We start from the raw sequence: 13,020 nt of genomic DNA on the forward strand, positions 1-13,020 counted from the left end.
AAAAAAAAAAAAAAAACTAACACATGATAAAATTTTAAATTAAGGTGGAAACTGAATGGTGATTAGTGATCCATTTCCTATTTAGTATTTACTCTTATCATCATCACATGGATCACTTTCACATTCTAATGTGAGTGATAAGATTTCTCAACTCTTTGTATGTCTAAGATTTCTAAACATTATTACCCAATCTAATCATGGTTTTAAATATCGGATACAGTATCACAATCGTAAGCATGGTCGCTAACGACTTTTGCAGGGATGAGGTGGAATCGGCTATTGCGGTCTAATTCTCAATCACGGTAAGCCCAAAATCATTTATAATGTGGTTGTGATGCTGTAAATTTGTGATGCAGCTAATATGTGTGTGCAAGAGCGTACTGCGTATTGCTATGAAACACTAGCTTTACCTTGAAAATAATTTCAAATAAGCTGTGACTCGATCACCGACAACTTAGTACAACTTTAAAATTGATTTAAATTAAATTGGATGTAACTTGATTGTCAACTTAACTAAAACTGAACACTATGTGTTTAACTGACCAATTAGATCTGTAGTCTTTATCTTCTATTTACATTATTGAGGTCATGACTTTGGCCCGTAGAAAACAATCATGGCCACATGTAGGCTACATAAAAGAAACAGACACACAACAATTCACCAAAACTGAAACATTAAAATATAAAGATATACCCAGGAAGAGGTAAGACAAAGGAAATGACCTTAAGCATCAATCCCATTATACTACGTAAGTTGAATTAAACGTTAAAGGGGGTTAGGGAAGAACAAGGAACATACCATAACAATGTTGAGATCCTCCAGTGCTATAATCTCCAATGAAACCTAGCCACATAATCTTCATTCTCACCTTTGTATGAATGACCACAGGCTCTTTTTCCGTTTTCAACTCCGAGCATCTACATGATAAATACAAAGAGATATTAATATATATCGAAAAAAGAAGCAAATATGATTGCAGATAAGCAATTAAATACAGGCAAAACCCTCGTCTTTCAATCGTGTACATCCACTTACCCCAAATTCAAACTTTTTTGGAAACTCAAGAATACTTTATACAAAATAAATCACTAAAACTGTTAATTCAGCACATACCAAAGCCTAAACCTTAATATTAAACCACTTTTTTTAAACCCGAAAACCTGTAGATCAAGCTCATCTTAGGTACGATTATATGAAGCTCGATACCGCATCATCCTTCCATTACAAGAAGAATTAAGGCTGAATACACCTTCCTTAATTCAATTTCTCAGTAAAAAAAATTGTTTTCATAACTAAACATAGAAATCTTTATAACATAGACAGCATAAAAAGCACACCTAGAAATTAAAAGGCACAATTTTTTCAAAAAAAAAAAAAGAAATTAAAAGGCACAAATTTACAGGAATTAAATCAATACTCCGTATCTAACTTGCTCAAAGAAACAACAATGTCGAAAATTCAATTTTCCGCATTAGAAAAGCATTACAATTACACACGAAGAATTCCCAAATGAAACACCTAACTTCAATTTTCATAAATCAAATCAAACCACCTCTAACTATTTTAGATTTCTCTAAAAAAAATAAAAATAAAAAACTAACTATATTAGATTAGTACGGAAAAGTTAGTCAATAGAAGAATCCTAAGCCTAATCACTAAATATTGAACAAAAACCATAAACAAAAAAATTAAATAGAAATGAGAAATTATTGGCTTACCTATTTGTCGTCGAAACCTAGAAAATCCACGAAGGAAGTGAGGTTGAAGATAAGCAATCTCTAAAAATCATCTATAAAAGGAAAGAGGAAAGAAAAATAAAAGAGAATATACAAAAATCAAATAAATGTAAATGCAGTACAAAATAACCTAAATGCAGAAATTAATTAATGATACGAAAATAATCAAAAGATTGAAATAGCCTTTTCCAAAATAAAAAAAAATTTATTCGCCATTTCACTAGGCTTTCAGTTTTTACAATTTTTATTTTGCAATTCATTTCACTCGCCAATTTTTTCCATTTCATTCACCATTTTAGTCACCATTTAATTTAATTTAATTTTTTTTCAATTCATTTCATTTGACCATTCCCCTCAAAATTCTTCAACCTGAGCTTTAGGGGGACGAAAAAGTCATTCACCGCTCATAAACCATCCGGTCTAAGTTTTTTTTTGTTAATTTTTTTTGTTGAATTGTTGTAATTGTTCATCATAAGTACCCCGCCTATTTTTTCGGGGGTACTGTTCACCCCTGGAAATCTTATCCGGTGGGTACCAAAGACCACCGAAAATCTTACCCGGGGTGTACTGGAGACCCCCGGAAATCTTAGCCGGGGGGTACTAGAGACCCCCGAAAATCGTATACGGGGGTGCTGGAGACCTTTGAAAATCTTAGCCGTACAAGATGAAAATTTTATTTTGTTTGACTATTTATCTATTATAGCACATAATTTTCATACCTTAAAAAAAAAACCTTCATAGTGCATTTTATTATTGTCTTTGAATTTGTATAGTATTCAATATCAAATAGGATACAAGACTAAATACGTTAGAATTTGGTTGTAAATCAAACAGTAGGGAATATGGATGATTATATAGTTAGGAGTACACGAGATTAATTTTAATCATTTAAAAAAAAGTGTAGAGGATTAAGTTAAAACAAGGACAAATTTGGAATATAATTTTTTTTAAAAATATAACTTATTCTACATTTAGGTGAAATTGTCCTGCATTTAGTACTCCCATGGTCTAATTTGACCAAATTTTAACCTTATGATAATATAAAAGGAAAAAATATATCAAGTGGAGTCTTGTAAGGTTCGTAATAATGTGTATTTTATTACCTTGCTCCGTTCTTTTTCACTTGACCCGCTTTGACTTTTACACTTTTCACTACCCCACCTTTAACCGTATTTTGTGAATAATATGCAAGGAAAAACTATATTCATATGAGATCTTATTAGAATCGTATCCAATAAGTATTATCATAATATATACTCCGTAACTTTTATAATTTTTACTTATAGAGAATTATTGAAAGTTAAAATTGTGCATTGGCAAACGTGATAAAAGAAACAGCTCCAGTAAAAAAAAAGACAAAGGAAGTAATATGTTATTTTCACAATATTTTTCACTACAAATTAAAGATTTTTAGCGATAAAATATTGCACATAAAACGATGATCTGATCTGAACTTATTTTTTCTGATCGGATTTGATATTAACTTATTTTTTCTAAATAAGAAAATAAATTGAACTAAACAAGGCTTTACTGATCACTTTTTTTTTTTTTTTGAAAGTTACCGGTCATTCTTAACTCCTAACCATGGACAAGTTTTGTTTATCACGGGAAAAGTGTAATTTTTGCGGTGAAAATGGATAAAACCGCTACTTGAGGGTAGCGATGTTGCCTAAATATTGCTACGCGATTTTAAGACAAAATAGCGGTTTTGCTCAAAACCACTATTAAATGAAATTTGTTTATCATGAAGATTAATTGGGGGCCTTGGCAACCCCATTAAAGTTGTCTAAGTATTGAGTTTTTAGTAAACCATTTTTTATAAAAAAAAATAAAATAAAATAAAGCATGAATATGTTGTAAAGGGAAGGGTGGGTGTTTATCTAGGAGTGTGCAAAAAAAATTGAAACCATTAACCGAAAAAGCCTTAAGGAATTAAACCAATTACCCAACAACACAAGCATGAATCATCAACAATCAATCATCAACATTTGAAATCAATTGTCATTGTACTCTTCTCCTCCTCCACAAGTTATAACCTACTCTAAAAATAAAAGATTAAACATGATAAACAAAGAACAAAACCACAAACTTAATAAGACTAATTAAGTAAGATTATTAACAAAAACAATTAAGATTCATACAATGATTAAGGCCTAATTCTGCTCACCTTATGTAATACCCGAGATTTTAAAACCCGATTTTCATACTCTAATATTTATTTTATTAGCTTAATTAAGGTTTTGTCTCTATTTTAACAAGAATGAATGTTTAGTCTTAAATTTTATTTTAAAATCATATTATACTATTCCGAAAGCTAATTTTTCAAAGGAAAATAATTTATTTTAAAATGTATTTCAATGTAAGTAATATTTTTTATGTTCCATATGTTTAAAGATTAATATCAAAATCAGTATTTTTACCCGAGAGAATAAAATGACCAAAATACCCTGATTCATACAAAAGGACAAAACCCACCTCTTCAATCTTCTTTCCTTCACGATTAAGTTATGAAGATCAAAATTATTTTACATCTCCTAATACTTGTTGCCTAATGTCTTGCTAAACCAATCAAGGATAATTGATTAGACTTTGCCAACTTAGCTTGAGCTTATCCTACTCCCTCAAGGTTAAGGTATAAAAGGGAACAAGAAGACAAATTCCACCTCTTCAATTACCACCTTCACGGTTAAGAATTTAATGGTACAAAGTTTAATTTTGCTTCTTTATATAATTAGTTGCTCATAACCCATGATTATCACAATAGAAATTTGATCATCTTTTTCTTAATGTTCTAGCAATAAGAAGACAAAACCCACCTCTTCATTGCTATTCTTCACGGTTAAGCAATGAAAGTTAGTCAAAGAGTTCTTCCTTCCTATTTGCTATTCATGTTATGCTTATCATCAATTCATGTGCAAAAATTTATCTCCTCCCTTCTCTTTATGTGAACTGTTAAACATCGCCCGCAAATTCCTACATAAAGCCCACAAAATAAGAGTGAAATGACACTTTTGCCCTCATACTAAAAAACACACAATTTCTCTCTCTACTCTCTACTTCCACTTTCTCTCTCTAAATTATTTCCAGAGCTATGTCGAGGCGGCCCGGCAAGGAAGTGGCGGCACCGGCGGTGGGCGGAAGGCGGTTTGCCGGCCAGAAGGTAATTTTTTTAATTTTTGTAACTTTTTTTTTTAAAAAAAAAACCTCCGGCGACGGTGGGGCGCCAAGGCGAGACGCCACCACCACGGAGGAAGCGCCTAGGCAAGACGCCCGTACGGTGGTGGCGGCGCCTAGCCCAGACGCCACTACCACGGCGGCGGCGCAGAGGCTAGGCGCCACGGCCGTGGTATTGGCGTCTGGGCTAGGCGCCGCCACCACCGTACGGGCGTCTTGCCTAGGCGCCTCCTTCCTTTTTTTTTTTTAAATTTTTTTTTTGTTTTTTTTTAATTTTAAATTTTATTTTCGAATTTTTTTTTTTTTTTTTAAAAAATTTGTTTTTCTTTTTTTTAAATTGTATGTTCCCTTTTTTTTTATCTTTTTTTTTTTAAATTTTTTTTTTTATTTGTTTTAATTTTATGTTCTATTTTTTTTTTTTTAAAAAAAAATTGTATCTGGTTTTAATTTTTAATTTTATGTTCCTATCTATTTTTTTTTTTTTTGAATTATATTTTTGTATGTAAAAAAATTATAAGTTCCCTTTTTTTTTTATAAATTTTCTTTAAAATTTTGATGTTCTTCTTTTTTTAAGTTTTTGCAATTTTAAATTTTTTAAGTTTTGTTAGTTTTTTGTTTTTGGTTTTTTCTTTGCATTTTTGATTTTTTGTTTTTGTTTATGTTTTTCATTTTTTAGTTTGTTGTTTATATTTTTTGTTTTTGGTTATATATTTTGTTTTTGGTATATTGTTTTGTTCATATTTATATTTTTTTATGTTTATATTTATATTTTTTATGTTTTTATTTATATTGTGTTGTTTATATTTTTATTTTTTATGTTTATAATTTTATTTCCGTTACTTGTTTATTTGCTTTTGTGTTTATTTTCGTCCTTTTTTGTATTTATATTTTTTGTTTTTGGTAATATTTTTTGTTTTTGTTTTTGTTTATGTTTGTTTTTTTTTTGTTTGTAGTTTATATTTTTTGTTTTTGGTATATGTTTATGTTTATATTTCTTATGTTTATATGTATATTGTCTTGTATATATTTATATTTTTTATGTTTATAATTTTATTTCCGTGACTTGTTTATTTGCTTTTGTGTTTATTTTCGACTTTTTTAATTTGTTTTCGTTATTATGTTTCGTTATTTACTTGGAGTTAGGCATCGCAATTTAGACCTGGTGCGGGGAAGAGTATTGACGTCGTGAGGAGTACGATCTACTCAATGGAGAGCTCGGGGCCCAGACACGTTAGATCCCGTGGTATTTCGGCCTCGGCCCGCAGAGAACGGGTGCACTGTTCTGCGGACGATCAAGATGATGATGATGATGATGAGGAGGAGGAGGAGGAGGTCGAGGAGGAGGAGGTCGAGGACGAGGATGATGCAGATGAGGATGTCGACGATCAGAGTGGACCATATGATGATTACGGTCCATTCAGTCAGAGGCTTGATGATACGTATGAGACGCATAGGGTAGATGTGCGTAAGGGTCGAGATGGTAGGTTTGTTAGTAGATCTGGCACATCATCTGCGTCCACTGTGTCTGCGGGTAGCAGAAAACGGTCGAGGGCCGTTAATGATTCTTGGATGGTGAGGGGTGAGGTGGCCGGGGGACCTATAGACGGGAGTGTGATTCCTAGCTTTTTAGGACACATCGCTACCCGTATTTGGGAGGACCAGGAGAGGGCTTTGGATACAGGCATTTTGAAATGCCAATATTTGACAAACTTTTCCCTCTGAGGTACCCACTGATGCATCACATAGTCTACGATTGGCGGGCACCACTTGTACGCATCCTTGAAGTTTTCCAAGGCTCGATCGTACTCTGCCTCTGTGGTAGCTTGCATGATCTTCCGCCACTTACCATTTACCAATGTCTCTGCTGTTACTAAATTCTTGTTGAAAAGATTGTAGGCTTTGACTTTCACGCAGTTGTTGATGTGCCATGTGCACAGTAAATGGCTCGACTCCGGAAACAGCTCCGCTATAGGGGCAAAAAGACCTCCCTCACAATCACTTACGATGGCCGATGGCTGTACATTTGGGCCGATGTAGTTTCTCAACTTTTCCAACACCCAACGGTAACTCGCAGCCGTCTCATCCTTCATGACTGCATAACCAATCAGAAAGTTCTGGTTCGTTGGAGCCATCCCAACCATCTCAACCAGTGGGAACTTGTACTTGTTTGTCTTGTACGTTGAATCGATCAAAATCACAGATGGCCAAGACGAAATCATATCAGCACAATCAGGATGGACAAGGAACAAATGAGTTACCTCCGATGTGTCTTCGTCAGATTCAAACCAGTAAAGGTAACCACGTGCTTGTGCCTGGTGCAGAAGCTGCTGTATAGGGTTCCTTCCCTCTGACCGTTCAAACCTCAATTTCTGTCTGACGTTGTAGATGTGTCTTCGGTTTGGCTGGTCTTCGGGGAATTTCTCTAACACAGACGCTAATATTTTAGCGGGCTTCACTTGAGCATCACTCATTTCTTTTACAACTAGTTTCGCAGCTGGACTTAGGCCGCTTAACTGCCGATGCCCCACTTTGTATGCTATCAGCTCATGGTTGTGATATCCCCATTTGCCGTAACCCTTCACTTCCCAACCGTCACGCCTTTGATGTTGTCGAACCTTAACTCGGAACTGACACCCACAACCTTTCCGCTTTGAGTCAAACCGAATCGCTTTACTGAAATCTCGTTCTTCTCTTTTGCGATAACGGTCGCATCTCAAAATGCGATCCATTCTACCATCCCGTTGAGATTTATGAGTTGCTACTACTAAACAAAAGCCTGATCTAATTGCAACCTGTTTTGCCCAATCAATCGCTTGTTGAGCATCTTCGAACAGGCCATCATGTACAAAAATCCCACTGTAATCATTTCCGTCTCCACCATAATCCTGTAACAATAACATATAACGTATAAATATAATTACATTAAGATTAAATTAACAAAAACAAACAAAAAAAAAAAAGGGGGGATTAAATTAAAAAATAAAAAAAAAAATAAAAAAAAAATATATTCCCCTAGTGGCGCCTGGCCAGGACGCCGGAGCCACGGCCGGGGCGCCTGGTCAGGACGCCGCCGCCATGGTGGCGGCGTCCTGGCCAGGCGCCTTGGCCGTGGCTGCGGCGTCCTGGCCAGGCGCCACTACTATGGTCGAGGCTTCTCCACCAGGCGTCGTTACCACGGTGGCGGCGTCCTGGCTAGGCGCCACAACCACGGCATGGCCTTTTGGCTAGGCGCCAGCCACCATTTCGTCCTTACGATGCGTTACGAACCTCGTTTTCCGATGACGACGGCGATTCTCCGGTGATCCTCGGCGATCCGGTGCTGCTCCACATTTTTTTAGTGCGAAAAATTTATCTTCGGTTAAAATTATAAAAAGGGCAAATTTGTCAAAAAATTATAAAATGTGGGCTTTATGTAGAGATTTGCGGGCGATGAATAACAAGTCCCCTCTTTATATATATATATATATATATATATATATTGAGCTACTAGCAACGAATGAACCATGAATACACTCCTTAAAGAAAAACCCAACCGTCTACTTGGGTCGATCACCGCCACTAATCCAAGCCAACATCTCCATCGCTCTAAAACCTTGTCACCATAAAGCATATACTATATTTTCCTAGATAGCCTCTTCTTCTTTCATGACCATGTTCTTGTCAAAACTAATGGAAATGATCTTTTAAGATCCATTGAGACTGTTGCCTTCATATAATACTAAGCCCAAAGTAAGTTAAGTGGCACTTGTTTATGATTTATGTTTTGTAAAAAGAATTTGAGTTAATTGAAGTATACTTGTGTACTAGCTCCTTGAAGGAATTATGATTAAATTACTTTTATTAAAAAGTTACGTAACACCTATTTCTAAAAAAATGAGTTTCATGTTGTTTTCGTACTAAAATAATTAAGAGTTTATAATTTTAATAATTTTTCCAACTAATGCAATAATTTATATTTTCAAGAAGAATCGGACCTCGGAGCTCAGTGAGAACGATAGAATAAAGGCTAACAGGAAGGTTATAAGACTGTAAATCGAGGTAACGGCTATTGCTAGTACCCGCAATTCCCTTTGAAATGTGTTTATAAAAGCATGATGTCATTTTTGAAAGTTATTTATATCTCTGGATTTAATGACTTGCGGGATGATGAACGTGTTTATTAATGTACTTCAGTTTAATGATTTATATGAATGATTTTATTGATAAACGTTGTTTTATTGATCTTTGGATCTTACAAAAGTATGTCATGAATCTATGAATGACTTATGTAAAAGTTGCACAACATGATAAATAACAGTGAAATACCTAGTCCTTCTGGCAGTATATGTTTACAGGTTACTTCTCGGTCATGCATGTACCCATGGGGCATTAGCCCAACTATGTTGAGCATCTTCTCTATGTTATGGGCACCGGCCCATCGCGGAAGACGTTCCGCCATGTCATACTTGCCAGCGACTAGCATGTTAATATGAACGTTATATGTATCATTATATGAATTTTATTAAATGTTTTAAGATATTCCATTCTCCCTGTTTTGTTAACTAAAATGAATTGAAATGATGTTACACTACTAGAGTAGTTCGTTATTGAGTTTTCGGCTCACCCGTTTTTATGTTTTTATGTTTTAGGTACTGCTGGGGATGATGGAGACGAGTAGTAGCGAGGATTTTACTTTCAGTTATCACTTAATAGTAGTTATAGTTTTAAGTTGTTTAATTTGAATAGTAAGAGTAAGCTACTTAGTAAAGTTTGAGATAAGATAGGATTTGCTATTATAAAAAAAAAATAAGAATAATGTTTGTAATAAATAGATTACTTTGTTTAATAAATCAAGTTTGTTAATTAAGTATGTTTGTTGCCTTGTAAATCTCGTGAGGGATTTACGGGATTTACGGCAGTGACGTCCCGATCGTGTTAGGTTAATTCCGCTGCTAAGATTATCTTAATAACTGAATTAGAGGTCGGGGCGTTACACCTTATTTCCACTTATTTCAGGAAAAATAAGTTTAGATAAGGGTTAATTATTTCAGATAAGATAAATTTAGGAAAAATAAGTTCAGATAAGTTGTGATAAGGGTTAATCAGGGAGTTCAATTTATAACTAAAATAAGGACTAATAAGGACTAATAAGTTCACATAAAATAAGATAAGTTCAGATAAGATCAGATAAGTAAAAATCAGGTGAATAGAACGTACCATAACAACTAAAAAGCAAAACAAATAACAAGCAAAGCATAAACATTGAACTAGGAAAAACAAGTAAATTAAAGCAATAAAGAGATAGAATAAGAAATGCTCAATTGATTGATGGTTCGTTGAATCTCCAAATCATCTTTGTCACCAAATAATTTTCCATCTTTCTGAACTGAACTGAAAATAAAAGTATGAGAACAGACCCTAATTCTAAAAACCTAAGAGTCAGAAAAATAAAAGAGTCCTAATATAATTGAAAGGGGTGATTAAAAGTTGGGAGAGAGTATTAACCTAAAAGGGTATTTATTCAGTCCTTGGTCTTTAATTTTCTTAACACGTTTAATTTAAACACATATTAAGAAGAGGAAAGAGAATGATAAGCAAATGAGTCTCTTAAAAGACAAGGTATAAAACTTACTCATAAAGGAAAGTGTCACCTTAAAATAAACTAGTTTTGGCCCAGTGCAATGCACGGATTTATACAGTATGATATAATAATAGTCAATTAAAATAAAGTTGATTGAAATTAAATGACTTATGTAACACTTTTTTTTTTTAAATTTGAATTTATTAATGTCTACCCTTTCAATTTTTTTAAATATAATTTTTTTTTAAAGTAGAGCATTTTGGAGGGAAATTTTTTTCACAAAATCATGCAAGTGTCCCCTCTGGTGATTACTTTAGTATATAGTTTTTTTTTTTTGAACACACTCTAGTATATAGTACTTCCTCCGTTCTTTTTTACTTGACCCGCTTTGACTTTTACATTATTCACCACCTCTCTCTTGACCGTCTTTTGTGAATGATATGTAAAAAAAAAAATATATTTATATGATATCTATAGGGAATAATTTCAAGAGTTAACCCCTAGCTTCAACGCCACTGTGATCATACCTTAAAGTACGGTGGCGTCCAAAAGGGAAGAAGATAGAGCAAGAGAGTAGCCAACAAGTTTTAGGAACTTGTAAACCATTCACAGGGTGAAGGTTACACCCCTTAACGATCCAAGAGATCGTCAACTCCATAAGGTCTTGAACCAAATAAGGGTTCGGGGATGAAGGTACAAATCCAACCTAAAAGAGATTGAACCTGCCCTAACAATAGGCCTCTACTTTATTCTGATCGTATTCATGTGCGTTTTTTGACTAACATGCAATCAATAGGATTAACCCTAAACCTGTTTATCTATGTTGGTTGAATTTAATGCACAAATAAATCTATTATTGGCGATCACTTGAATTATAACCATATTAAACCTAACAAGATTATTAATTATCTTATTAAGCATGATTACAAGTACCAATTTCCTTTAAACATGCATAAAAGGCGTGATCAAGCAATAACAATAAATAATCAAGCAACATGATCATAATAAATAATAATAAATAATGATAATAACCATAACAATCATAACTAAAAATAATCATCATAACAAAAATTATATCAATTATAATCATAAATCATAAAGTATAATCATAATAATAATCAAAACAATAATCGTCATAATAACAATCATATTAATAATAATAATAATCATGTTAAAGCATAGCAAGATCCTAGGCATGATACTAACAAGATTAATAACAAACCCTAGCATGTCACTAAGCAATAAAAATCAAATCTTTAACCCTAACATGATACTAACAATCATAAATATTAGGAAGAACATATAATCATATTTGATATTAAAGTCACCCTAGACATGATACTAGGAATCATAATAACAAACTAAACATGATTTCTACATAATAATATCAATAAAAACCATTAAAGTACTTACTTTGATGCCTCCTACCTCTTTCTAATAACAAAATACACACGTTAGTAATTTCAAGGAAAATAATAAACAAAACAATTAAATTAAATAATGGAAATAGAGATTTGAGACCAAGCCCTCAGAAATTAAACCTTTCACGTCTAGGGCGAAGGCAACTTCGAATATGGTTAGGTGTATCTAGATCTAATGAATGCGGAATTTTTGTATTTGAGAACAGCTAGTTTAGAAAAAAAGATAGAGAGAGAGTAATCAAGAGAATCTTGATGAGAGTTGGTGAAAAATAGAGAGCACTAGTTATTAGATGAAAACTAGTTATCGAAAACGGAGTTTTTACGATGTTATTTATAAAGAAAATCAGCCAAAAAGATAAAATATCAAAACAGAGTCTGGCGCACGTAAAACCGTACTGGCGCCAACGCTGGCCATTGGCGCCAGACGCCAACACTAGCGCCAGGCGCTACAGCTAGTGTTTGGCGTTGATTCAGAAAATCACGCGTTTTCTTAAAATCAGATAAAAATTGTCGTACAGGAGGATAAAATCGTATTTCCCTAAAAAATGCTCTTTGATTTTTATTAAAACTCTGAAAAGTCAACAAAAGTCAATTTATCAATGCTAATCGAATTAGGAATGAAAAGAACCTTGTAGAAGAATATAGTAGACTAAAACCATTCCTAATTGCATTAGGGTTGATAAATCTATATTAGGCCCTCCCCTAGATCATTGGGCCGCATATAAGGTTCAAAACGGGCCCAGTTTAGTAAATTGGCCATAACTTCCTCAATATTCATCGAAATTAGGCTTATAATATATCGTTGGAAAGCTCTTGTCAAGCCCCATCCAACCACACTACTATTGGACCCATACCATGGACCAAACAAACATGATTGGTTGTTTTCTTAAAATAAGTTTTCAAAAACAGAGAGAAGAGAAAAGAAATTAAAACTATCCGCAACACTAAACGTTTTACACTTTCACTTCATTCGATTATGATTCGACGTGAAAGGTATTCATCGCCGGGTTTGGTTTTGGGGAGACACAAATGGGTGTCTACAGAAGCCCCCACTTTGACTGAGTTTGGAGAAACGCAAATTTCGAAAACAAAAGTCAAAGTATTGATAGAAACGGAGAATAATTCAGA

The 13,020-nt window shown here is 33.8% G+C and overlaps 2 long non-coding RNA genes across 3 annotated transcripts; one reads left to right on the top strand and one right to left on the bottom strand.

Moving 5' to 3' along the window:
• Positions 1 to 533: 533 nt before the first annotated feature.
• Positions 534 to 2,002, bottom strand: LOC110695407. Its single transcript, XR_002506045.1, has 2 exons — positions 1,720 to 2,002; positions 534 to 918 (listed from the first exon to the last, which is right to left on the bottom strand). It is a non-coding gene; the product is annotated as an uncharacterized LOC110695407 (long non-coding RNA).
• A 6,401-nt stretch (positions 2,003 to 8,403) lies between these two features.
• Positions 8,404 to 9,760, top strand: LOC110695408. Of its 2 annotated transcripts, none has more exons than XR_002506046.1 (3): positions 8,404 to 8,640; positions 8,875 to 8,949; positions 9,540 to 9,760. It is a non-coding gene; the product is annotated as an uncharacterized LOC110695408 (long non-coding RNA). The 2 variants fall into 2 exon arrangements; XR_002506047.1 differs by having other exon boundaries at positions 8,878 to 8,949.
• Positions 9,761 to 13,020: the final 3,260 nt, after the last annotated feature.

The sequence above is a fragment of the Chenopodium quinoa genome, unplaced genomic scaffold (genome assembly GCF_001683475.1).
Source record: "Chenopodium quinoa cultivar QQ74 unplaced genomic scaffold, ASM168347v1, whole genome shotgun sequence".
NCBI classification, from domain to species: domain Eukaryota; kingdom Viridiplantae; phylum Streptophyta; class Magnoliopsida; order Caryophyllales; family Amaranthaceae; genus Chenopodium; species Chenopodium quinoa.